The 25,989-nt window shown below is 45.4% G+C and overlaps 1 long non-coding RNA gene across 1 annotated transcript; it reads right to left on the bottom strand.

Moving 5' to 3' along the window:
* Positions 1–1,877: 1,877 nt before the first annotated feature.
* LOC140677444 (uncharacterized) lies at positions 1,878–5,699 on the bottom strand. Its single transcript, XR_012049246.1, has 3 exons — positions 5,535–5,699; positions 2,817–2,917; positions 1,878–2,740 (listed from the first exon to the last, which is right to left on the bottom strand). It is a non-coding gene; the product is annotated as an uncharacterized lncRNA (long non-coding RNA).
* Between the last annotated feature and the right edge of the window lie 20,290 nt (positions 5,700–25,989).

Below are 25,989 nucleotides of genomic sequence, written 5' to 3'. Positions count from 1 at the left end.
ACCTTACATTCCTCAGGGACATTTGTATTAGATCTTTTAAGCAGGTGTTTTTTGTTTACATTGTTATTGCCTTCTGGTTAGCTAATGTTTGCCCTGCAGGTAATAGTCACTTTTCCACCCCTTTATATATTAGGTATAGTTGTAAGTAAAAAAAAAAGGTCAAAGAAAAAGCTATTCGGGTTCTTGATGTGAGTATATACACTTCACTGCCGATGTGGGGGGGCGCCACCTAAAATATTGCCTAGGGCGCCAGATTGGTTAGGGCCGGGCCTGCTCAGGAGCGACTTATGTGTGAAATGATTAACACATTAGCGTAAAAGATCAAATAATATTATTGATCTCATTCACGTAAGAGACTAGACGTATAAGATTTCATGGGATTTAGCGATTAGGAGTGACAGATTGTATAGCATGTTCTATATGTTATAGTTATTTGAATGACTCTTACCATAATATGTTACGTTAACATACCAGTTGGTTATTTATGCCTCATATAACGTACACTTATTCAGCCTGTTGTTCACTATTCTTCATTTATTTTAAATTGCCTTTCAAATGTCTATTCTTGCTGTTGGCTTTTATCAAATACATTTCCCCCAAAAATGCAACTTATACTCCAGTGCGACTTATATCTGTTTTTTTCCTTCTTTATTATGCATTTTCGGCCGGTGTGATTTATACTCTGAAAATTACGGTATATATATGTGTGTGTGTGTGTGTGTGTGTTTGTGTTGTCCTGAAGTCAATTGTTAATATTCTTGACATAATTACTTGATAATATTTTTGTATTAGTGACTGCAATGCTTTAATTTGGAGCTAAAGTTGTTTACATTTATTGTATACTATAATCAGTAAACAGCAGTTAAATGATGTCACTTCCGCTAAATTACTTTTATCTACTAATAAAAGTCTCAATCAATCAATCAAAACTTCCTGTTGGTTGACTTCCGGTATTCGTTCGACAGCAAGTCATACAGCAGTGATCCTCAACAGGTGGACCGCGGTCCATGTCCGGACCCAGCGACGTGTCCGTCCGGACCCAGCACGAATTATAGTAAAAAAATAAATAAAAAAAAAGTTTTATTATAATAATTATAATTATTATAAAAAAATATAATAATTGTATTTATCTGTGAGTTATCGCTAGCGCAAGTCAACGTTCTTTGTTGTTTTTAGTCAAATATCTCCACGTTTCGTTTACATTTCTCGTGTCTCACTCACTCCGTCTCTCTCTCTCTCTCTCTCTTTCTCTCTCTCTCAGAGAGAGAAAGAGAGAGAGACGGAGCGAGAGCGAGAGAACGCCACTCTGATTGGCTAATTCCGGGGTATGGGTTGTCATCTCTATCACAACGACGCGCTGATAGGCTGTTACCACCTGGGTCATACACATGTGCACAGTGCATATGGAACCTTTCGCTGCAGGCACACAGTTGTCTCGTATCGCTACTTCGCTAACTGTTCACTCGTCAGTCACTGAATGTGAATCAAATCACAATGGCATGCTCCAAGTTGGCTCAGGCTGGTAAAAGAAAGGTGGACAGGGAAAACCGACGTTTCAAGGAAGAATGGACAGAGCAATATGTTTTCATCCTACCTACTGCAAGTACCAGACCAATGTGTCTAATATGCAACACTACTGTTGCTCTGGTGAAAAGTGAAAATCTGAAACGTCACTATCTGAAAGAGCACCGCGAATTTGAAGAGACATTTCCTCATGATTCAGAGCTAAGAAAAAAAGAAATCACGAGGCTGAAAAAGTCATATGAAACATCAAGCAAGATTTTTGTTCAATCTATGACACAACAACAAATAGCAACAGAGCAGTGACGTGCGGTGAGGTTGATGGCTGGTGAGGCACTGACTTCATCACAGTCAGATTTACAAACATATGAACCCTAAAGAGTATCTTATTCACCATTTGATTGGCAGCAGTTAACGGGTTATGTTTAAAAGCTCATACCAGCATTCTTCTCTGCTTGGCACTCAGCATCAAGGGTTGGAATTGGGGGTTAAATCACCAAAAATTCTTCCCGGGCGCAGCGCCACTGCTGCCCACTGCTCCCCTCACCTCCCAGGGGGTGATCAAGGGATGGGTCAAATGCAGAAGACACATTTTTTCAAAGTTCTTATTTATTTTAGTTTCAAAGAAAATATTTCATGTATTTTATTGGATATTTGTTTTATTTTTGTTAATTTTAAGAAAATGTTAAACTACCTACCTCCTGCTACTATATAAGCTTGACCGATAATAAACGGACCCAGCCTGTTTCAAAAAAACATTTGTGGACCTTCAAGATTTGTACTTGAGGACCCCTGTCATACATGTTGCTGTCTTCTGTCGTCATTTCTCTTGCCATCCTACACAAAGCGGCGAAGAAGCAATGCCGTAAGTTGTCTTTAATAAGTTAACATGTCAGACACGTTAAAAAAGTGTAATAGTGCCGATATGTTGAATATAATTGTCGAATTGGATATTATGTGTTCAAGTCATTCAGGCAGACGGGAGTCTCCCTCTGCTGGACATTTTGGGACATTACAGTTACATTTTCCTACGTCATTGTAGACAAATATGTACACAGGCAATAAGTGTGTTTGTGTCTCTTTGTTCTTTTCACTTTTTCACCATCTTGCCTATGAAGAATTGTCAAAAGTAAATGGTCAAGCTTACAAGGACGTTCTCTTCATTGACTCCGGTGTGGCTTGGTGTTGAGTTGGCGTTTCTACACGTCTCACGACAACACTAAAATATATGCAATTTTCACTGACAGCAGCCACAAAATGACTTTACAAGAGAAGTGTAAATACAAAAGACATACTTTGTCCTTGTTTCTGCTTGTGCTTTCATCACACATCAGACCAAAGGGTTGGTTTTGGCACAGTTCCATGGCTTCCTTGTCCAATTCCGGGGCAATGGCACCTATCAAATACACCGTAATGAAAACACAGTTTTTCTACTAACTGTACTATACTTGCTGCTTACTTAAACAAATAAAAATAATATTTAACAATTTAATCTTAAAATACGGGACGACTCCGTATTATAAGGGACGGGTGGCAACACTATACACTCACCTTTCACTATTTGAGTAGCCTTTGTTCTGCCATTTGCGTACTGGTGAGCAATTTCTGAATCCGGGAACATATCCTTCGCGGATTTGTTGAAAACATCCGCGAACGAGAAGGGGATGTTGCTTGCAGCTATCAGCATTGCCATCTTTGTCTCACCCTGGGGTCTCCATTTCTCCCGTCCAAAAGCAGAACCTAGTAACTCACTTCTAGCTGATTTTGATCAAACAAACGAAAACCAATCTATTTTATATTAAAGTCCCATCCATTCACAGAGATTTGATTTCTGCTTTGTTGATGTTAATTGGTATCCGCAATTCCAGCCTGCAATTTTCGTTCAGAATGTCTCTAAAATTTGGCGGGAAAATGAGTTACTGGGTTTTGTCATAGTAATTCACGGAAGGCATCAAAAATATTACAAAGGTAAATCCTAGTATAGTGAAAAATACACTGATTTATTTTTTCAAGATGTTTGTAGAACATAAAACGAACGTGTCACTCTATGGGAACTACAATGTTGCATTTCGACTGAACCATATATCCACATTTGCGTGCACAAATGACAGGAGCGTCAGCATTTTATCAGGGTTAAGCCAATTCGCCGCTTTGTCACTACACTGTTTATCTTACGGACCCTGCCAGGATTAGGTCTCTGCTTTTTGCAGATGATTTGGTCCTGATGGCTTCATCTGGCCAGGATCTTCAGCTCTCACTGGATCGGTTCACAGCTGAGTGTGAAGCGACTGGGATGAGAATCAGCACCTCCAAGTCCGAGTCCATGGTTCTCGCCCGGAAAAGGGTGGAGTGCCATCTCCGGGTTTGGGAGGAGATCTTGCCCCAAGTGGAGGAGTTCAAGTACCTTGGAGTCTTGTTCACGAGTGAGGGAAGAGTGGATCGTGAGATCGACAGGCGGATCGGTGCGGCGTCTTCAGTAATGCGGACGCTGTATCGATCCGTTGTGGTGAAGAAGGAGCTGAGCCGGAAGGCAAAGCTCTCAATTTACCGGTCGATCTACGTTCCCATCCTCACCTATGGTCATGAGCTTTGGGTTATGACCGAAAGGACAAGATCACGGGTACAAGCGGCCGAAATGAGTTTCCTCCGCCGGGTGGCGGGGCTCTCCCTTAGAGATAGGGTGAGAAGTTCTGTCATCCGGGGGGAGCTCAAAGTAAAGCCGCTGCTCCTCCACATCGAGAGGAGCCAGATGAGGTGGTTCGGGCATCTGGTCAGGATGCCACCCGAGCGCCTCCCTAAGGAGGTGTTTAGGGCATGTCCGACCGGTAGGAGGCCACGAGGAAGACCCAGGACACGTTGGGAAGATTATGTCTCCCGGCTGGCCTGGGAACGCCTCGGGATCTCCCGGGAGGAGCTGGACGAAGTGGCTGGGGAGAGGGAAGTCTGGGCTTCCCTGCTTAGGCTGCTGCCCCCGCGACCCGACCTCGGATAAGCGGAAGAAGATGGATGGATGGATGGATGGATGGATGGATGGATGGACCCTGCCAAGTCACTGACATCTCGGTCAGGAATATCCAACCAGAAGAGCCTCTTTGCAGGAGGAGCAACGCGCAACAATTTAACTATTCCCTCCTTCTTTGATGGCGGAATGCCACGTGGTTCTGTCCGTCTGGGGGGAAATTCCGCTGTGACATCGAATTTCGAAGTCAAGAAATCAACTTCAGTGTAATGGTCAGCGAAGTCCACTTTGTACTGCATGGTGCGCCTTCCTTTAGTGATTTTTACTTCACGTACATTCCCCAACAGCGGCATCGTTGTTTTCTTTCCACTGCGAGCACGTTGTTTGCCGCTGAATTCAAAGAACTCACGATGTTCCATGACAACGGGTTTGATGGTTCTTGATGCTGTCTTACAAAGATCTACAAAGTCATCAAACGTATAGATGTTTTCTTGACCTTTCATTTTCTTGCCGATTGAGCCATGGATTGAATCTGCTCTCATGAACGTGTGTCCTTTCTCCAGATATTTGATCACAATCTCGTGTGGGCCCCATTCTGCGTTTGTACATTGGGCAAGAGCCGAATACAGTGTCCAGTTTTTATTTTGACCTCCACAGTTATCTGCCCAAAAGAGTATGCAAGGGGAAGAATCAAGAACAATACATTTAATGAAGGTACTTGCAACGTCCTGGGCCAATCGTCCAGATATCCCCTCGTGCCATAATATCACATAATCAGGTTGACCGTCGGCCCCCATTCGCGCAAATGTCTCATTAAAGACAATAAGGCGACTGACAAAGAAGCTCTCTTTGGTCGAAAGCTTGGGCAAAAGTATTACCTTTTGCATATCGACAGTACAAACATTAAACTCAGGGGGGATTTCCTTTTGATACTCAATTCGAGCCGTTGTGTACGCACGTTCATGGGAGCGGCCATCAATGCACACCTCACATGCTTGCGAATCATGATCATCCATGCTACTTGATTCGACGCAGTGCTGTTTATTTCACTCACCTTACATTTTCCAGGGCTAGAGCCACTAATCTTTTTCCTCTGCTCCAAGACATACTTCCGAATAAAACAAGTAAGTAGCTGGACCAAATAATCTTCGTCTGACAACCTCAATCAGTGAATATGCTGCTGGGCGCCGCCATCTTGCCACATGACTACAGCGTACAATCCGATTGGTCCCTTGAGATACTAGGTTTTTCTGTTGTATCTACGCAGTTATGTGGTAGTTGCTAGGTCCTGCCATGCGCGTAGCAGCTTACTTACGGAACAAATTACAATATCGCATACACTAATGTAAAGCATATCACCTAGTAACTCCAAAATTATTATCAGCTCAGTTTTGACCAAAATTGAGTTACTGGGTTTTGCCTTTGGACGGGAGATTTAGCCAGGTGGCCCATAATACTGGACTGTGACCGGCCTTGTGCTTCTCCGACCGTTCATTAGTGACTATATCCGTTCGGCCAGCGTCTTCAATGAAGAAGTCTGATCTACAAAATTAGCAGGCAGCAAACCTCTTCCCCTTCCAGCTGTCCTGGATGAACTGAAATTATTTTTTTCCAATCATTTTGGAACTTGCAAGCGTACTTCTTCCTTTTTACTCGTCGTCGCCATGTCTCTTCTTCTGCTTCGTCTTCTTCTTCTGTTCTGATTGCCGCGCTTGACTTTGAGGTGTAACCAGTGAAGGACGGTGAAGCAATATGGTTGTCCGGGTGGAAATCGGGAGAAATTCGTGAGAATGGTGGCCCCGAAAGATTTTCGGGAGGGGCACTGAAATTCGGGACTCTCCCGGGAAAATCGGGAGGGTTGGCAAGTATGTCAATAACTGATCTCAATTTAATTCGTACCCAATGTATGGAAAATACTTTAGGATCATTGGACAAATAGGTGATGCAGGTCAAAAGGACAAATTAAATTACACCAGTCTCGAAAGACAAATTCAACGTGGATTGAAAAAAGGTTATGATGAAGGTGAAATTGTGGAGGCAGCGATTCAATCAATCGCGCCTGATGTCAAAATAAGAAGTTACCTGGAAAGCAGACTAGAATGAACACTAAACTCCTTAAGACAAGTTTTGAGGACACATTTTGTTGAGAAAGACGCCACAGAGCTAATTCACATGCTGACACCAATGCTCCAAGAGCCTAAAGAAACCCCCTATTCAGTTTCTCATTCGTGCCATGGATCTTAAGACAGAAAGTCCTTCTTACATCTGAGAGAGCAAATATTGGCCTAAAGTATCACCCAGAACTTGTACAGACACGATTCCTTCAAACATTGCTGACTGGCTTAAGTGATGAAGCTGTAAAACCTTACCTGCAGGACCCGTCTGTGTCAGATGAAGTACTGTTTGACAGGATGAGCGCGACCTACAGTGTGGAGTTAGAAAGGCCAAACAAACTCTTAGCTGTGATTAGGCTTAAAAGCATTAAAGTGGCAATGGTTCAGGAAGATGATGAAAAAAGATGAAAGTCACACATCATAACCAAATCCAAAAATAGACACATTTGAAGCCAGTAATAAAATAATCTGTGAAGCCTTGCAAAAATGTTGCCTCTCTTAGTCTAATGAAACCAAAATCAATCAATCAATCAATCAATCAATTCCTTTATTGTCATTGTCATAATAACACTTAAGTCATACATGTCAACAAGATTTAGTTTGAGCTTTGTCCAGCGACATAGAAACTGCATTGATGTGCGGGTTGACAATAGTTTACATTTTAGCATTGTCAGGAAGATGGCGATAAGAGGCACGTGGGGGTGGGAACAGTCAGATGTCTGATGGGTGTTGCAGCAATGCAATGTCCAGAGCACAATTATTGAGGTGGTGAAGAGTGAGGTAATAAGATGGTCCGGGGCAGGCTGTTCATTTAGCAGTCTCACAGCCTGGGGAAACAGACTGTGAGACATTCTGGTGGTCCTGGCGCCAACCCATCTATACCTCCTTCCAGAGGGTAGCAGGTTGAAGAGGCCATGTGCTGGCTGGTATCTGTCCTTCAGGACTATACCTCCTTCCAGAGGGTAGCAGGTTGAAGAGGCCATGTGCTGGCTGGTATCTGTCCTTCAGGAATATACCTCCTTCCAGAGGGTAGCAGGTTGAAGAGGCCATGTGCTGGCTGGTATCTGTCCTTCAGGACTATGCCTCCTTCCAGAGGGTAGAAGGTTGAAGAGGCCATGTGCTGGGTGGCATCTGTCCTTCAGGACTATACCTCCTTCCAGAGGGTAGCAGGTTGAAGAGGCCATGTGCTGGGTGGTATCTGTCCTTCAGGACTATACCTCCTTCCAGAGGGTAGCAGGTTGAAGAGGCCATGTGCTGGCTGGTATCTGTCCTTCAGGAATATACCTCCTTCCAGAGGGTAGAAGGTTGAAGAGGCCATGTGCTGGCTGGTATCTGTCCTTCAGGACTATACCTCCTTCCAGAGGGTAGCAGGTTGAAGAGGCCATGTGCTGGCTGGTATCTGTCCTTCAGGACTATACCTCCTTCCAGAGGGTAGAAGGTTGAAGAGGCTATGTGCTGGCTGGTATCTGTCCTTCAGGAATATACCTCCTTCCAGAGGGTAGCAGGTTGAAGAGGCCATGTGCTGGGTGGTATCTGTCCTTCAGGACTATACCTTCTTCCAGAGGGTAGCAGGTTGAAGAGGCCATGTGCTGGCTGGTATCTGTCCTTCAGGAATATACCCCCTTCCAGAGAGTAGCAGGTTGAAGAGGCCATGTGCTGGGTGGTATCTGTCCTTCAGGACTATACCTCCTTCCAGAGGGTAGCAGGTTGAAGAGGCCATGTGCTGGCTGGTATCTGTCCTTCAGGAATATACCTCCTTCCAGAGGGTAGCAGGTTGAAGAGGCCATGTGCTGGCTGGTATCTGTCCTTCAGGACTATACCTCCTTCCAGAGGGTAGAAGGTTGAAGAGGCCATGTGCTGGGTGGTATCTGTCCTTCAGGACTATACCTCCTTCCAGAGGATAGCAGGTTGAAGAGGCCATGTGCTGGCTGGTATCTGTCTTACAGGACGATACCTCCTTCCAGAGGGTAGCAGGTTGAAGAGGCCATGTGCTGGCTGGTATCTGTCCTTCAGGAATATACCTCCTTCCAGAGGGTAGCAGGTTGAAGAGGCCAAGTGCTGGGTGGTATCTGTCCTTCAGGACGATACCTCCTTCCAGAGGGTAGCAGGTTGAAGAGGCCATGTGCTGGCTGGTATCTGTCCTTCAGGACTATACCTCCTTCCAGAGGGTAGCAGGTTGAAGAGGCCATGTGCTGGGTGGTATCTGTCCTTCAGGACTATACCTCCTTCCAGAGGGTAGCAGGTTGAAGAGGCCATGTGCTGGGTGGTATCTGTCCTTCAGGATGTTGTGTACTCGCTTTAAGCAGCGAGTTGTGTACATGGCACTCATCTCTGGGAGTATCGTCCTTGTAATTTTCCACGCCGCTTTAACCGCTCGCTGGAGGGCCTGTTGGTTCGCTTTAGTGCAGCTAGCAAACCACACTAAAAATCCGTAAGTGAGGACACTGCTGATGGCACAGTTGTAAAAGTTGACCATTGATTTCTGCGTAATGTTTGCGCATTTTAGTTTCCTCAAAAAAAAAAGATGTTCCGACTGTAGAAGCAGTGTTAATGTCCCAGCATAGATCTTCTGTTATGTTCACCCCTAAGAATTTGAAATGCTTGACCCTTTCTACCAGATTGTTATTCATTAAAAGTTTGTTCTGCCCTTTCCTGCGGAAGTCTACAATTAAAGAAGAGAACATTGGGGCTAAACCAAAGCAAGATGACCCAAATAGTGCGAAATGGAAACAATTCAAATGTTGTGAATGCCAAAAAGCTAATCCAGAGGGTAAATGCACGCATTGTTCCAAGTGTGGAAGCAGTGAACGTTGGCTGTCGAAAAGGGAAAAATATCTACCGTATTTTTCGGACTATAAGTGGCAGTTTTTTTCATAGTTTGGCCGGGGGTGCGACTTATACTCAGGAGCGACTTATGTGTGAAATGATTAACACATTAGCGTAAAATATCAAATAATATTATTTATCTCATTCACGTAAGAGGCTAGACGTATAAGATTTCATGGGATTTAGCGACAGATTGTTTGGTAAACGTATAGCATGTTCTATATGTTATAGTTATTTGAATGACTCTTACCATAATATGTTACGTTAACATACCAGTTGCTTATTTATGCCTCATATAACGTACACTTATTCAGCCTGTTGTTCACTGTCGGAGGCAGATATTTACATATATCTGAATTTAAGTTGTACTTCTTTCATTTCTTTGTCATATTTGAAAACAGCTGGTGTTTTCCATTTCTTCTCTTGATGCTCTGTCAGCAAGTAAACTGTGTGTGTTAACCTTGAGTTCTTTGGAATGTATTATGACTAGGGAGACGTTGTGCTTGTGTTATGGCTAGGGAGGGGGAAGGAAAGAGGGGTTTTTGGCGTTGGGAAGACCATTTTGGGAGGCGCAATAGAATGTTCTAGGGTTAGACTGGTCTCAAAATGTATATTGGCAAAGCTTTGAAAATATACAACAAAATACCTATTCTGTCTCTGGTGGTTTTTCAACTCAGCTTTAAGTGTCGTAAAGAGCTTGGGAGCGAATTGTGACTTGAATTCCCTGGGAGGAACAACTGGTCCAAAACGCAACACTATTCTTAATTTATTTTAAATTGCCTTTCAAATGTCTATTCTTGCTGTTGGCTTTTAGCAAATACATTTCCCCCAAAAAATGCGACTTATACTCCAGTGCGACTTATATATGTTTTTTTCCTTCTTTATTATGCATTTTCGGCCGGTGCTACTTATACTCCGGAGCGACTTATACTCAGAAAAATACAGTAATGCTAATTCAAGTACAATTGAAGTGTCATGACTTGGTCCTGGGTGTGTGCTTTTCCGGGATGCAACGGAAAGTTGGCACGGGCGAGACGGGAATTGTCAGGCTTGTCCCTGACAGTTTGACTGTGTTTTAGTTTTTTCTCTGCGTTTGTCTTAGTTTTCTGTCCAGCACTTTTATTTTGTCTTTATTTCCTACTTGTCTCCCTGAGTGCTGTGTCCCCTCAGCTGTGGCTGATTGGCACCTGGCCACACCTGGTGTCAATCAGCCAGCTGCTATTTAAACCTGCCTTCCCCTCCAGTCAGTGCTGGATCATTGTCATTTCTACTTGTCGTTGTCAGTGTAGCTGGATGCGGTAGCGGTAAGCTATATTCTGTAGCTGTTTGTAGTCTGCTGTCTTTTTGTTCCTCGTCTTCCAGTTCTTGTTTCCCTGGCATCCTGTTTCCTGTTCCTAGTTCCTGGTTTGTGTTTTTTCCTTTATTTTATAAACATTAAATCTTGTTTTCCCGCACAATGCCTTCCGCCTTCTCTGCATCTTGGGGTTCGGCACCTACAAACTCTGACAGGAATGAAGGTACATGATTTATTTAAAGACTATAAATACAAAAAAAAGGATCAAACAAAAAGCGCGCACAGTGGCAGAGAATAAACTATGAAACCAAAAGACTATAGCAAAAAAGTACAAATGAAAAGCACGCACAGTGGCGGAGAACAAACTATGAAACACAAAAAGACTATAAACATGGAACAAAAACTTACTTGGTTTGGACAAAAATAGTTGCATGAAGAATGGACATGGAAAGAATGGACAGAGCATAAGTGTGGTGAGGTCGTCAGAAAGACAAACTGAAAAACACTGAACTTAAATACTACAGACATGATTAACGAAAACAGGTGCGTGACTCAAGACGTGAAACAGGTGCGTGACGTGACAGGTGAAAACTAATGGTTGCTATGGTGACAAACAAGAGTGCACAATGAGTCCAAACGTGGAACAGGTGAAACTAATGGGTAATCATGCAAACAAGACAAGGGAGTGAAAAGACAGAAACTAAACAAAACATGACTTAAAACAAAACATGATTACACAGACATGACATGAAGTCTGTGATGTTAAGCTTTAAACCATGCAGCAATTACAGCGAGCGATGGATCATGGTCGCGCAAGCGGGAGAGAACGGCAAAACGAGTGGGACGAAGAAGCCTCATTCAGTGCCAACTTGGCGGTGTACCCACAACAACACAACACAACAGTGCTGTGGGACACATGGTCGCAAGTAGGGATGATGTTCGAAAACCGGTTCTCCCGATTGTTCGATAAGAAAAGAACCGATTCCAAAGATTCAAATCCCTTTTTGAGAAACGGTTCCTGTTATCGAAGCCACTATACCGTATTTTCGCGACCATAGGGCGCACCGTATTAAAAGGCGCGGTGTCAGTTACGGGTGCTATTTCTGTATGTAACGCATAAATAAGGCGCAGCGTATTTTTGGGCGCAGGCATGGTTAAACATACGCTAGCTTAAAACATACGCTAGCACGCATGGACGCTAGGGGTGTAACGGTACGTGTATTTGTATTGAACCGTTTCGGTTCGCAGCCGAGTGTGAAGCAACTGGGATGGGAATCAGCACCTCCAAGTCCGAGTCCATGGTTCTCTCCCGGAAAAGGGTGGAGTGCCATCTCCGGGTTGGGGAAGAGATCTTTCCCCAAGTGGAGGAGTTCAAGTACCTCGGAGTCTTGTTCACGAGTGGGGAAAGAGTGGATCGTGAGATCGACAGGCGGATCGGTGCGGCGTCTTCAGTAATGCGGACGCTGTATCGATCTGTTGTGGTGAAGAAGGAGCTGAGCCGGAAGGCAAAGCTCTCGATTTACCGGTCGATCTACGTTCCCATCCTCACCTATGGTCATGAGCTTTGGGTCATGACCGAAAGGACAAGATCACGGGTACAAGCGGCCGAAATGAGTTTCCTCCGCCGGGTGGCGGGGCTCTCCCTTAGAGATAGGGTGAGAAGCTCTGTCATTCGGGGGGAGCTCAAAGTAAAGCCGCTGCTCCTCCACATTGAGAGGAGCCAGATGAGGTGGTTCGGGCATCTGGTCAGGATGCCACCCGAACGCCTCCCTAGGAAGGTGTTTCGGGCACGTCCGACCGGTAGGAGGCCACGGGGAAGACCCAGGACACGCTGGGAAGACTATGTCTCCCGGCTGGCCTGGGAACGCCTCGGGATCCCCCGGGAGGAGCTGGACGAAGTGGCTGGGGAGAGGGAAGTCTGGGCTTCCCTGCTTAAGCTGCTGCCCCCGCGACCCGACCTCGGATAAGCGGAAGAAGATGGATGGATGGATGGATGGATTTCGGTACGGGGGTTTCGGCCCGGTTCGAGGTGTACCGAACGAGTACACATGCTAGCAGCGACCGGGCTAGGACAACATGTAAAAGCCAGAGCTGGAAGACCCTCCTGCCTCGTTAAGATCTCCCGTTTGGGAACACTTTGGCTGCGCGATACAACAATGGAGGACGGAGGTTTGGTTTGCCGACATTGTTCAGCAGCTGCTTCTGACAACACGTCAAACATGTGTCGCACCTTTCCTGCTTCCGGCTCCCAGACCGTAGTCGAGGAGCGCAGGGGAGACACTCCTCCAGGGCCGATTTATTCTCGGGGGCAACACCCTTCACTCTACCCGGGAGTGGGTCTCCACAGCTCCGGACTCCGGGGTAAATGACGAGTCCGGCGATTAGTTGCAAATGGTGGCTTTATTGAGGTCTTGCACACAGCCAATCCAACAAAACACTAGCCACTCCCTCACCTCGCTCGCCCACACACTCACCTCACATGCTGTCACATATTAAAGGGCCACACACACACACACACACATACGCTACTCTCATAACACATGCTAACCAATTTACTGTACCGAAAATGAACTGAAACGTGACCTCTAAACCGAGGTACGTACCGAACCTAAATGTTTGTGTACCGTTACACCCCTAATGGACGCTGTTTTAAAAAGGCATGGATCTAACATAATAGTGAGAGTCCAGTCCATAGTGGATCTAACATAATAGTGTGAGAGTCCAGTCCATAGTGGATCTAACATAATAGTGAGAGTCCAGTCCATAGTGGATCTAACATAATAGTGTGAGAGTCCAGTCCATAGTGGATCTAACATAATAGTGTGAGAGTCCAGTCCATAGTGGATCTAACATAATAGTGTGAGAGTCCAGTCCATAGTGGATCTAACATAATAGTGTGAGAGTCCAGTCCATAGTGGATCTAACATAATAGTGAGAGTCCAGTCCATAGTGGATCTAACATAATAGTGTGAGAGTCCAGTCCATAGTGGATCTAACATAATAGTGTGAGAGTCCAGTCCATAGTGGATCTAACATAATAGTGTGAGAGTCCAGTCCATAGTGGATCGAACATAATAGTGTGAGAGTCCAGTCCATAGTGGATCTAACATAATAGTGAGAGTCCAGTCCATAGTGGATCTAACATAATAGTGAGAGTCCAGTCCATAGTGGATCGAACATAATAGTGTGAGAGTCCAGTCCATAGTGGATCTAACATAATAGTGTGAGAGTCCAGTCCATAGTGGATCTAACATAATAGTGAGAGTCCAGTCCATAGTGGATCTAACATAATAGTGAGAGAGTCCAGTCCATAGTGGATCTAACATAATAGTGTGAGAGTCCAGTCCATAGTGGATCTAACATAATAGTGTGAGAGTCCAGTCCATAGTGGATCTAACATAATAGTGTGAGAGTCCAGTCCATAGTGGATCTAACATAATAGTGAGAGTCCAGTCCATAGTGGATCTAACATAATAGTGAGAGTCCAGTCCATAGTGGATCTAACATAATAGTGAGAGTCCAGTCCATAGTGGATCTAACATAATAGTGAGAGTCCAGTCCATAGTGGATCTAGCATAATAGTGAGAGTCCAGTCCATAGTGGATCTAGCATAATAGTGAGAGTCCAGTCCATAGTGGATCTAAAATAATAGTGTGAGAGTCCAGTCCATAGTGGATCTAACATAATAGTGTGAGAGTCCAGTCCATAGTGGATCTAACATAATAGTGTGAGAGTCCAGTCCATAGTGGATCGAACATAATAGTGTGAGAGTCCAGTCCATAGTGGATCTAACATAATAGTGAGAGTCCAGTCCATAGTGGATCTAACATAATAGTGAGAGTCCAGTCCATAGTGGATCGAACATAATAGTGTGAGAGTCCAGTCCATAGTGGATCTAACATAATAGTGAGAGAGTCCAGTCCATAGTGGATCTAACATAATAGTGTGAGAGTCCAGTCCATAGTGGATCTAACATAATAGTGAGAGTCCAGTCCATAGTGGATCTAACATAATAGTGAGAGTCCAGTCCATAGTGGATCTAACATAATAGTGAGAGTCCAGTCCATAGTGGATCTAACATAATAGTGAGAGTCCAGTCCATAGTGGATCTAACATAATAGTGTGAGAGTCCAGTCCATAGTGGATCTAACATAATAGTAAGAGTCCAGTCCATAGTGGATCTAACATAATAGTGAGAGAGTCCAGTCCATAGTGGATCTAACATAATAGTGAGAGTCCAGTCCATAGTGGATCTAACATAATAGTGTGAGAGTCCAGTCCATAGTGGATCTAACATAATAGTGTGAGAGTCCAGTCCATAGTGGATCGAACATAATAGTGTGAGAGTCCAGTCCATAGTGGATCTAACATAATAGTGAGAGTCCAGTCCATAGTGGATCTAACATAATATTGTGAGAGTCCATTCCATTGTGGATCTAACATAATAGTGAGAGTCCAGTCCATAGTGGATCTAACATAATAGTGAGAGTCCAGTCCATAGTGGATCTAACATAATAGTGTGAGAGTCTAGTCTATAGTGGATCCAACATAATAGTAAGAGTCCAGTCCATAGTGGATCTAACATAATAGTGAGAGTCCAGTCCATAGTGGATCTAACATAATAGTGAGAGTCCAGTCCATAGTGGATCTAACATAATAGTGAGAGTCCAGTCCATAGTGGATCTAGCATAATAGTGAGAGTCCAGTCCATAGTGTGACCAGCAAGAGACCATCCCGAGTGGAGACAGGTCAGCAGCACAGAGATGTTCTCAACCGATGCACAGATGAGTGGTCCACCCCGGGTCCCGACTCTGGACAACCAGCACTTCTTCTGTGGCCACCGAACCTGTGCCCCCCATCTTAAAACTCATTAGTATACTCTAGCCTTTAAATAGACCCCCTTTTAGACCAGTTGATCTGCCGTTTCTTTTTTGCTCTGCCCCCCACCCCCACGGAGAAGAGGGGGGCAGAGCAGAAAAGAAACGGCAGATCAACTGGTCTAACAGGGGGTCTATTTAAAGGCTAGAGTATACTAATGAGTTTTAAGATGGGACTTGAATGCTTCTACTGAGGTAGCATCTCTACAGCACAGGAAGTGAAACAGAGAGCGGGAAAAAGAGGACTATCAGAATATGTCAGTAAAAGTAAGACTTTGTTGTGAAGTGGAGCGACTCCCCACAGGAAGACAACAAAGTGGAGCCACGAGTGAGCAATCAACACCAGCTGCTGACCTTTAGTCATGACTCAGCACTTCACTCCCACGTGTCACAGCGCCCGGGAGTTCACACGGACCGCCGCTCACCTGACTGGGCCTTTAATTAGCACACCTGTCGCTCGCGACCTTTACTTCAGGGCGACATGAGGGAGGAGTGTCAGCGTTTAATCTTCTTGGAAGACATTGTCTTCCTGCCGGCTAACTCACTCGACTTCAGCAAGTACGCTCCTGTTCTGCATTCATTGAAAAAAGTACAAGCGATATCGCTGCTGTCATGCTAACTGTTAGCATATGTCAAGTACCGAGTTCTAAGTTATAAGACTCTAGGCTAAGTGCAAGTTAAAACTCGACTTAGCAAAGCCAAAGCCATTTATCAACAACACCCAGAAACGCTTCGGTGAAGCCAGTGAAGATGGCACGTTGTGTAAATCGTAAATAAAAACAAAATACAACGATTCGCAAATCCTTTTCAACCTATATTCAATTGAATCGACTGAAAAGGCAATAAGTTAAAACTCTACTATGCAAAGCAAAAGCCATTTATCAACAACACCCAGAAACGCTTCGGTGAAGCAAGTGAAGATGGCACGTTGTGTAAATCGTAAATAAAAACAAAATACAGCGATTTGCAAATCCTTTTCAACCTATATTCAATTGAATGGACTGAAAAGGCAATAAGTTAAAACTCTACTATGCAAAGCAAAAGCCATTTATCAACAACACCCAGAAACGCTTCGGTGAAGCCAGTGAAGATGGCACGTTGTGTAAATCGTAAATAAAAACAAAATACAACGATTCGCAAATCCTTTTCAACCTATATTCAATTGAATCGACTGAAAAGGCAATAAGTTAAAACTCTACTATGCAAAGCAAAAGCCATTTATCAACAACACCCAGAAACGCTTCGGTGAAGCCAGTGAAGGTGGCACGTTGTGTAAATCGTAAATAAAAACAAAATACAATGATTTGCAAATCCTTTTCAACCTATATTCAATTGAATCGACTGAAAAGGCAATACATTAAAACTCTACTATGCAAAGCAAAAGCCATTTATCAACAACACCCAGAAACGCTTTGGTGAAGCCAGTGAAGATGGCACGTTGTGTAAATCGTAAATAAAAACAAAATACAATGATTTGCAAATCCTTTTCAACCTATATTCAATTGAATGGACTGAAAAGGCAATAAGTTAAAACTCTACTATGCAAAGCAAAAGCCATTTATCAACAACACCCAGAAACGCTGCTCATCTAAGATGGACTGTGTTGGAATAATTGTTTGTAAGTTATCACAAAGGAAACGTTGTATTATGAATGCTGTCTTTCGAGGCCTAACAAGAGGAAGAAGGCTCGTGATTTCAACACGGACAGATGGCAGGATCTGCTCAACTTCCAGAGGAACTCTCTTTGAAGTGCTAAACGAACTCTCTCTGAAGTATTTCACAAACTCTCTTCCAGCTATTTGGTAACCGAGGTCAACGCTATTTACGACCCGCTGCCCTCTTGAAGTCGCCGTGGTCAGGAGACGGGAGGGGTTATCCATTGTCCTCCAACACCTGCCCCAGCTGGATCCAAGAAGAGCCCAAGCCCGAGACATCCTCTTCTTGGACTTCAATGAGACCGAAAACAATGACTGTTTTACATACTTCCCATTCCTGCTGTGACATGTGTTGGTGCGTGAACATTGAACATCTGAATAAATGAGGAGACGAAAACCTTCTTCGTCAGAGCGTGGCGCAGGACTGTACAGAGAGTGCAGTGGCCATGTCTCTCTTCAATATTGAGTCCAAATTGAATTCTGTCTCTGTTTGATTCCTTGCCTTTTGTCTTGTTTAATAGATGTCCTCAGTGTTTGAACGCGACAGACTGATACAAAGTGGAAAAGTGTTCCGTGGTCTGACGAGGCCACATTTCAAATTGTTTTTGGAAACTGTGGACGTCGTGTCCTCCGGACCAAAGAGGAAAAGAACCATCCCGGACTGTTCTAGGGTGAAAGTGTAAAAGGCAGCATGTGTGATGGTATGGGGGTGTATTAGTGGCCAAGACATGGGTAACTTACACATCTGTGAAGGCATCATTAATGCTGAAAGGTACTGTCGGAGGCAGATATTTACATATATCCGAATTTAAGTGTTACTTCTTTTAATTCATAGTCATATTTGAAAACAGCTCGTGTTTTTCCATTTGTTCTCTTTCTGTTTCTCTGCAAGTAAACTGTGTGTGTTAACCTTGATCTTTGGAATGTGTTTTGACTCGAGAGATAATGTGCATGTGTTTTGACTAGAGAAATTGAAGAGGGGAGAGGGTTTTGGTCGGGAAGACAGACCATCTTAGCGGGGCGATCCGAATGTTCTATGCTGTCTCTGTCAATGTATATATGCAAAGCTTTGCAAATATATTACAAAATACCTATTTTGTCTCTGGTGGTTTTTCAACTCAGCTTTAAGTGTCGTAAAGAGCTTGGGAGCGACTTGTGACTTGAATTCCCTGGGAGGAACAACTGGTCCAAAACGCAACAGTACATACAGCTTTTGGAGCAACGTTATCATGGACGCCCCTGCTTATTTCAGCAAGACAATGCCAAGCCACGTGTTACATCAACGTGGCTTCATAGTAAAAGAGTGTGGGTACTAGAGTGGCCTGCCTGTAGTCCAGACATTGAAAATGTGTGAAGGCTAAAATATGAGACTGTTGAACAACTTAAGCTGTACATCAAGCAAGAATGGGAAAGAATTCCACTTCAAAAATGTGTCTCCTCAGTTCCCAAACCTTTACTGAGTCTTGTTAAAAGGAAAGGCCATGTAACACACTGGTAAAAATGCCTTTTTTGCCCCCCTCTCCCCCGCCCGGTGCGCCCCCTCCCTTCCTGTATCATGACTCTTTTTGGACGTCACCACATCAAAAATCAACACAAGATGTCAAAACGGCCAAAACTGTCAGGTGCCCAGGGAAGAAAAAAGAGAAAAGAAGAGGAGTAGAAACGAGAAAAGACAGAGTTAGCAGGTAGGTAACGTTAGCCTACATGAAATTATTTGTCTGTTACAGAATGTGATAGTAACCTGGCTTTTTAGCATTAAGCTAATGTTACATGATTCGGCAATTGCTAATCAATAAATAGCTAGTTCTCTTTTAACGTCGGGTTAATATTGTGGAGGGGGCTAAATTGTTATGGAAAATAATAATGTAACGTTAGGTAATTACAGTACTCCCACCTTACATTCCTCAGGGACATTTGTATTAGATCTTTTAAGCAGGTGTTTTTTGTTTACATTGTTATTGCCTTCTGGTTAGCTAATGTTTGCCCTGCAGGTAATAGTCACTTTTCCACCCCTTTATATATTAGGTATAGTTGTAAGTAAAAAAAAAAAGGTCAAAGACAAAGCTATTCGGGTTCTTGTGAGTATATACACTTCACTGCCGATGTGGGGGGGCGCCACCTAAAATCTTGCCTAGGGCGCCAGATTGGTTAGGGCCGGGCCTGTCTTTGCCGTCTATTCAATTGAATATAAGTTGAAAAGGTTTTGTTGTATTCTCTTTTTATTGACCATTTACACAACGTGACAACTTCGCTGCTTGGAAAGTCTTTTGTTGCATCGTATAAAAAGTTATTCCCGTTTTATTTTCCCACCATCTCTGACGTCAGAGCCCAAAGTGCGGGGATATAAAATAGGGAAGATAAAAAATAATCCAATATAATCAGTTTGATGTTCAGTGCAGCATAAAAAGCGGACGTTTAGTGCGTGAGGAATGTGATTATGGACGCCATGTTTGCTACTCACGCTTTACAGCGCTTCGATCAAAGAGGCTTATTGGCCGCCGCAAATCACACGGCAGTGACGCGCGCGTGTGTGTGTGTGTGCGTGTGTGTGTGTGTGTGTGTGTGTGTGTGTGTGTGTGTGCACTTGTCTCACCATCCTTGTGTGCACATACACTTGACAAACCAACCTTTCTGTGAGGACCTTTTGACGTGTGAGGACATTTTCCTGGTCCTCACAACTACAGAAGTAAAATATTTGGTTTTACTTTGTGTGTTTTGCATTCTGAAGTGAGGTTGCAACTCTCTACTCCCATCTAGTGGTAGATATAAATTTTTCCATCATTCTAGCTATAGTGGAAAGGGGGGCCCTCCCAACCTACTAACCAAATGTGGATCCATACAAAGTAGGCAAGACATGTATGTGTGTGTGTGTGTGTGTGTGTGTGTGTGTGTGTGTGTGTGTGTGTGTGTGTGTGTGTGTGGTCCGTGAACAACATGGCACTTTTTATTTGGGCCTCACTTCCATCAGCACCAAGAATTAGTTTTTTCTTCTATTCTAGTCGTTGGCAAGATAATTGTGTCTTGCCAACAATTACATATGGTAGTGGAGGCAGGAAGCACGAGTGCTGCCTGCACTGGTGAGCTACGGTTCCACACAATTGAGTAACAAAATAATTGTGTCTTGCTATCAGGCACACATGGCGATGGAATTAGCACAAGTGCTGCCTGTCCTGGGGAGCTGCGGTTCAACACAAGTGAGCAGCAAGATAATTGGGTCTTGCCTACAGTCAAACATGGCGATAGATGTAGCACGAGTGCTGCCTGCACTGGTGAGCTACGGTTCCACACAAGCGAGTAACAAAATAACTGTGTCTTGCTATCAGTCACACATGGCGATAGATGTAGCACGAGTGCTGCCTGCCCTGGGGAGCTGCGGTTCAACACAATTGAGTAACAAAATAATTGTCTCGCTAACAGTCAAATATGGCCATAGAAGCAGCACGAGTGCTGCCTGTGGTTCAACACAAGTGAGCAGCAAGATAATTGGGTCTTGCCTACAGTCAAACATGGCGATAGATGTAGCACGAGTGCTGCCTGCACTGGGGAGCTACGGTTCCACACAAGCGAGTAACAAAATAATTGTGTCTTGCTATCAGGCACACATGGCGATAGATGTAGCACGAGTGCTGCCTGCACTTGGGAGCTGCGGGTCCACACAAGTGAGTAACAAAATAATTGTCTCGCTAACAGTCAAACATGGCCATAGAAGCAGCACGAGTGCTGCCTGCACTGGGGAGCTACGGTTCCACACAAGCGAGTAACAAAATAACTGTGTCTTGCTATCAGTCACACATGGCGATAGATGTAGCACGAGTGCTGCCTGCACTGGGGAGCTGCGGTTCCACACAATTGAGTAACAAAATAATTGTCTCGCTAACAGTCAAACATGGCCATAGAAGCAGCACGAGTGCTGCCTGTCCTGGGGAGCTGCGGTTCAACACAAGTGAGCAGCAAGATAATTGGGTCTTGCCTACAGTCAAACATGGCAATAGATGTAGCACAAGTGCTGCCTGCACTGGGGAGCTACGGTTCCACACAAGCGAGTAACAAAATAACTGTGTCTTGCTATCAGTCACACATGGCGATAGATGTAGCACGAGTGCTGCCTGCCCTGGGGAGCTGCGGGTCCACACAAATGAGTAACAAAATAATTGTCCCGCAAACAGTCAAACATGGCCATAGAAGCAGCACGAGTGCTGCCTGTCCTGGGGAGCTGCGGTTCAACACAAGTGAGCAGCAAGATAATTGTGTCTTGCCTACAGTCAAACATGGCGATAGATGTAGCACGAGTGCTGCCTGTCCTGGGGAGCTGCGGTTCAACACAAGTGAGCAGCAAGATAATTGGGTCTTGCCTACAGTCAAACATGGCCATAGATGTAGCACGAGTGCTGCCTGCACTGGGGAGCTACGGTTCCACACAAGCGAGTAACAAAATAATTGTGTCTTGCTATCAGTCACACATGGCGATAGATGTAGCACGAGTGCTGCCTGCACTGGGGAGCTGCGGTTCAACACAATTGAGTAACAAAATAATTGTCTCGCTAACAGTCAAACATGGCCATAGAAGCAGCACGAGTGCTGCCTGTCCTGGGGAGCTGCGGTTCAACACAAGTGAGCAGCAAGATAATTAGGTCTTGCCTACAGTCAAACATAACGATAGATGTAGCACGAGTGCTGCCTGCACTGGTGAGCTACGGTTCCACACAAGCGAGTAACAAAATAATTGTGTCTTGCTATCAGTCACACATGGCGATAGATGTAGCACGAGTGCTGCCTGCACTGGGGAGCTGCGGTTCAACACAATTGAGTAACAAAATAATTGTCTCGCTAACAGTCAAACATGGCCATAGAAGCAGCACGAGTGCTGCTTGCGGTTCAACACAAGTGAGCAGCAAGATAATTGGGTCTTGCCTACAGTCAAACATAACGATAGATGTAGCATGAGTGCTGCCTGCACTGGGGAGCTACGGTTCCACACAAGCGAGTAACAAAATAATTGTGTCTTGCTATCAGTCACACATGGCGATAGATGTAGCATGAGTGCTGCCTGCACTGGGGAGCTGCGGGTCCACACAATTGAGTAACAAAATAATTGTCTCGCTAACAGTCAAACATGGCCATAGAAGCAGCACGAGTGCTGCCTGTCCTGGGGAGCTGCGGTTCAACACAAGTGAGCAGCAAGATAATTGGGTCTTGCCTACAGTCAAACATGGCGATAGATGTAGCACGAGTGCTGCCTGCACTGGGGAGCTGCGGTTCCACACAAGCGAGTAACAAAATAATTGTGTTTTGCTATCAGTCACACATGGCGATAGATGTAGCACGAGTGCTGCCTGCACTGGGGAGCTGCGGTTCCACACCAGTGATTGGAAAATAATTGTGTCTTACCAACAGCCAAACATGGTGGTGGGCGCAGCATGAGTGCTGCCTGCACACGATAATTGTGTCTTGCCTACAATCAAACATGGCGGTGTTGGTGCATGAGCACTGCTGGACCTGGCGGGAGCTGTGGTTAAATCAACCATAACCCTTTCATAAAGTTCAGCTCCACAGTGCCAGCAGCACTCATGCTCACCACCCTCATGCTTTGACTGTAGATGAAATATAATTATCTTGGTGATTGATTGTGTTGAACCGCGGCTCCCCAGTGCCGATAGCACTCATGCTCACCACCACCACTGTGCTTGACTGTAGATGAGACACAATTGTTGTGCTAAGTACTTGAGTTGAACCGCAGCTGCCCCGTGCCAGCACCACTCATGCGCGATACTAACATTGTGCTCGGCTGTATATGAGAAATAATGATCTTACTGATTACTTGTATTGAACCACAGCTCCCGTGTGACTGCTGCACTCTTGCACCACCACCACTCTTGACTGTAGATGCCATCATTGTCTTGGAGATGACTTGTGGTGAACCGCAGCTCCCCAGTACTGGCTACTGTCGAGCACGCTGCAACCACTGTGCTCGAGTGTTGGCACACAATTGTGTTGAAGAGCACTCATACGCGCTGCAACCACCGTGCTTGAGCGGCGACGACACAATTATTGTGCCGATGACTTGTGTCGAACCACAGCTCCCCATTGATGGCAGCAGTCATGCTCACCACCACCACCACGCTTAACTGTAGATGAGATATCATTATCTTGGTGATTGATTGTGCTAAACCGCAGCTCCCCAGTGCGGGCAGCACTCACACCCGCTACCACCAACATGCTTGACTGTAGACGAGACATAGATTTTGTGCGGATGACTTGTGTTGAACCGCAGCTCCCCAGTGCTGGTGGCATTCATGCATGTCACAACCACTGGGCTTGACTGGAGATGAGACATTTATGGTTCAGATGATTTGTGTTGAACCGCAGCTCCCCAGTGCTGGGAGCACTCATGCGAGCCACGGCCACCATGCTTGAGCGGAGATGAGACATATTAGTCATGCCGATGACTTGTGTCGAACCGCAGCTCCTCAGTGCAGGGAGCACTCATGCACGCAGCACCAACATGCTTGACTGTAGACCAGACATACATTTTGTGCGGATGACTTGTGTTGTACCACAGCTCCCCAGTGTCGGTAGCATTCATGCATGTCACAACCACCGTGCATGACTGGAGACTAGACGTATTAGTCATGCCCATGACTTGTGTTGAACCGCAGCTCCTCAGTGCAGGGAGCACTCATGCACGCAGCACCAACATGCTTGACTGTAGACCAGACATACATTTTGTGCGGGTGACTTGTGTTGTACCACAGCTCCCCAGTGCTGGGAGCATTCATGCATGTCACAACCACTGTGCATGACTGGAGACTAGACGTATTAGTCATGCCCATGACTTGTGTTGAACCGCAGCTCCCCAGTGCGGGCAGCACTCATGCACGCAGCACTCACACCCGCTACCGCCAACATGCTTGACTGTAGACCAGACATACATTTTGTGCGGATGACTTGTGTTGTACCACAGCTCCCCAGTGTCAGTAGCATTCATGCATGTCACAACCACCGTGCATGACCGGAGACTAGACGTATTAGTCATGCCGATGACTTGTGTTGAACCGCAGCTCCCCAGTGCGGGCAGCACTCATGCACGCAGCACTCACACCCGCTACCGCCAACATGCTTGACTGTAGACGAGACATACATTTTGTGCGGATGACTTGTGTTGAACCGCAGCTCCCCAGTGCTGGTGGCATTCATGCATGTCACAACCACTAGGCTTGACTGGAGACTAGACATTTATGGTTCAGATGACTTGTGTTGAACCGCAGCTCCCCAGTGCTGGGAGCACTCATGCGAGCCACGGCCACCATGCTTGAGCGGAGATGAGACATATTAGTCATGCCGATGACTTGTGTCGAACCGCAGCTCCTCGGTGCAGGGAGCACTCATGCACGCAGCACCAACATTCTTGACTGTAGACCAGACATAGATTTTGTGCGGATGACTTGTGTTGTACCACAGCTCCCCAGTGTTGGGAGCACTCGTGCATGTCACAACCAGCGTGCTTGACTGGAGACTAGACGTATTTATTGCACAGCTGGCTTGTCACACAGTAAACATGCAGTACAAGCTGTACACTGACTACTCTCAGTAGTACAAACACAGTAAACACAGTAAACATGCAGTAGAAGCTGTACACTGACTACTCTCAGTAGTACAAACACAGTAAACACAGTAAACATGCAGTAGAAGCTGTACACTGACTACTCTCAGTAGTACAAACACAGTAAACACAGTAAACATGCAGTACAAGCTGTACACTGACTACTCTCAGTAGTACAAACACAGAAGACATCACAGCAGTAAAAAGAAGCCATTTAGTTTGAGTGTCCCTGTGAGGACCACAAGATGTCAGCTGACTTATGTCTTAATAAGTCCTACTCAGGTGCTCGCTCGTTAACCACACACACACACACACACACACACACACACACACACACACACACACACACACACACACACACAGGTCAGCATTGCCACGGCAACTGCAGTCACAATCATCATGTTCAGTGAATAATACTACGTTGTACTACTCTGTGCTACTGTCAAATACTTTGTACTACTTTTTCACATTTGTAAAACTTTGTACTACTTTGGGTGAGGACAGGTGAGGACAGGTGAAGACAGGTGAGGACAGGTGATGACGGGTGATGACAGGTGAGGACGGGTGATGACAGGTGAGGACGGGTGAGGACAGGTGATGACAGTTGAGGACAGGTGATGACGGGTGAGGACGGGTGATGAAAGGTGAGGACAGGTGAGGACAGGTGAGGACAAGTGAGGACGGGTGAGGACGGGTGAGGACGGGTGAGGGCAGGTGAAGACAGGTGAGGACAGGTGATGACGGGTGATGACAGGTGATGACGGGTGAGGACAAGTGAGGACAGGTGAGGACGGGTGATGACAGGTGAGGACAGGTGAGGACAGGTGATGACAGGTGAGGACAGGTGAGGACATGTGAGGACGGGTGATGAAAGGTGAGGACAGGTGAGGACTGGTGATGACAGGTGAGGACAGGTGATGACAGGTGAGGACAGGTGAGGACTGGTGATGACAGGTGAGGACAGGTGAGGACAGGTGATGACAGGTGAGGACAAGTGAGGACAGGTGAGGACAGGTGAAGACAGGTGATGACAAGTGAGGACAGGTGATGACAAGTGAGGACAGGTGAGGACAGGTGAAGACAGGTGAGGACGGGTGAGGACGGGTGAGGACGGGTGATGACGGGTGAAGACAGGTGATGACG

Source organism: Nerophis lumbriciformis, linkage group LG31, assembly GCF_033978685.3.
Source record: "Nerophis lumbriciformis linkage group LG31, RoL_Nlum_v2.1, whole genome shotgun sequence".
Taxonomy (NCBI): domain Eukaryota; kingdom Metazoa; phylum Chordata; class Actinopteri; order Syngnathiformes; family Syngnathidae; genus Nerophis; species Nerophis lumbriciformis.
The sequence above is the reverse complement of the archived record's forward strand: the minus strand, read 5'-3'. Positions and strand labels throughout refer to the sequence as shown.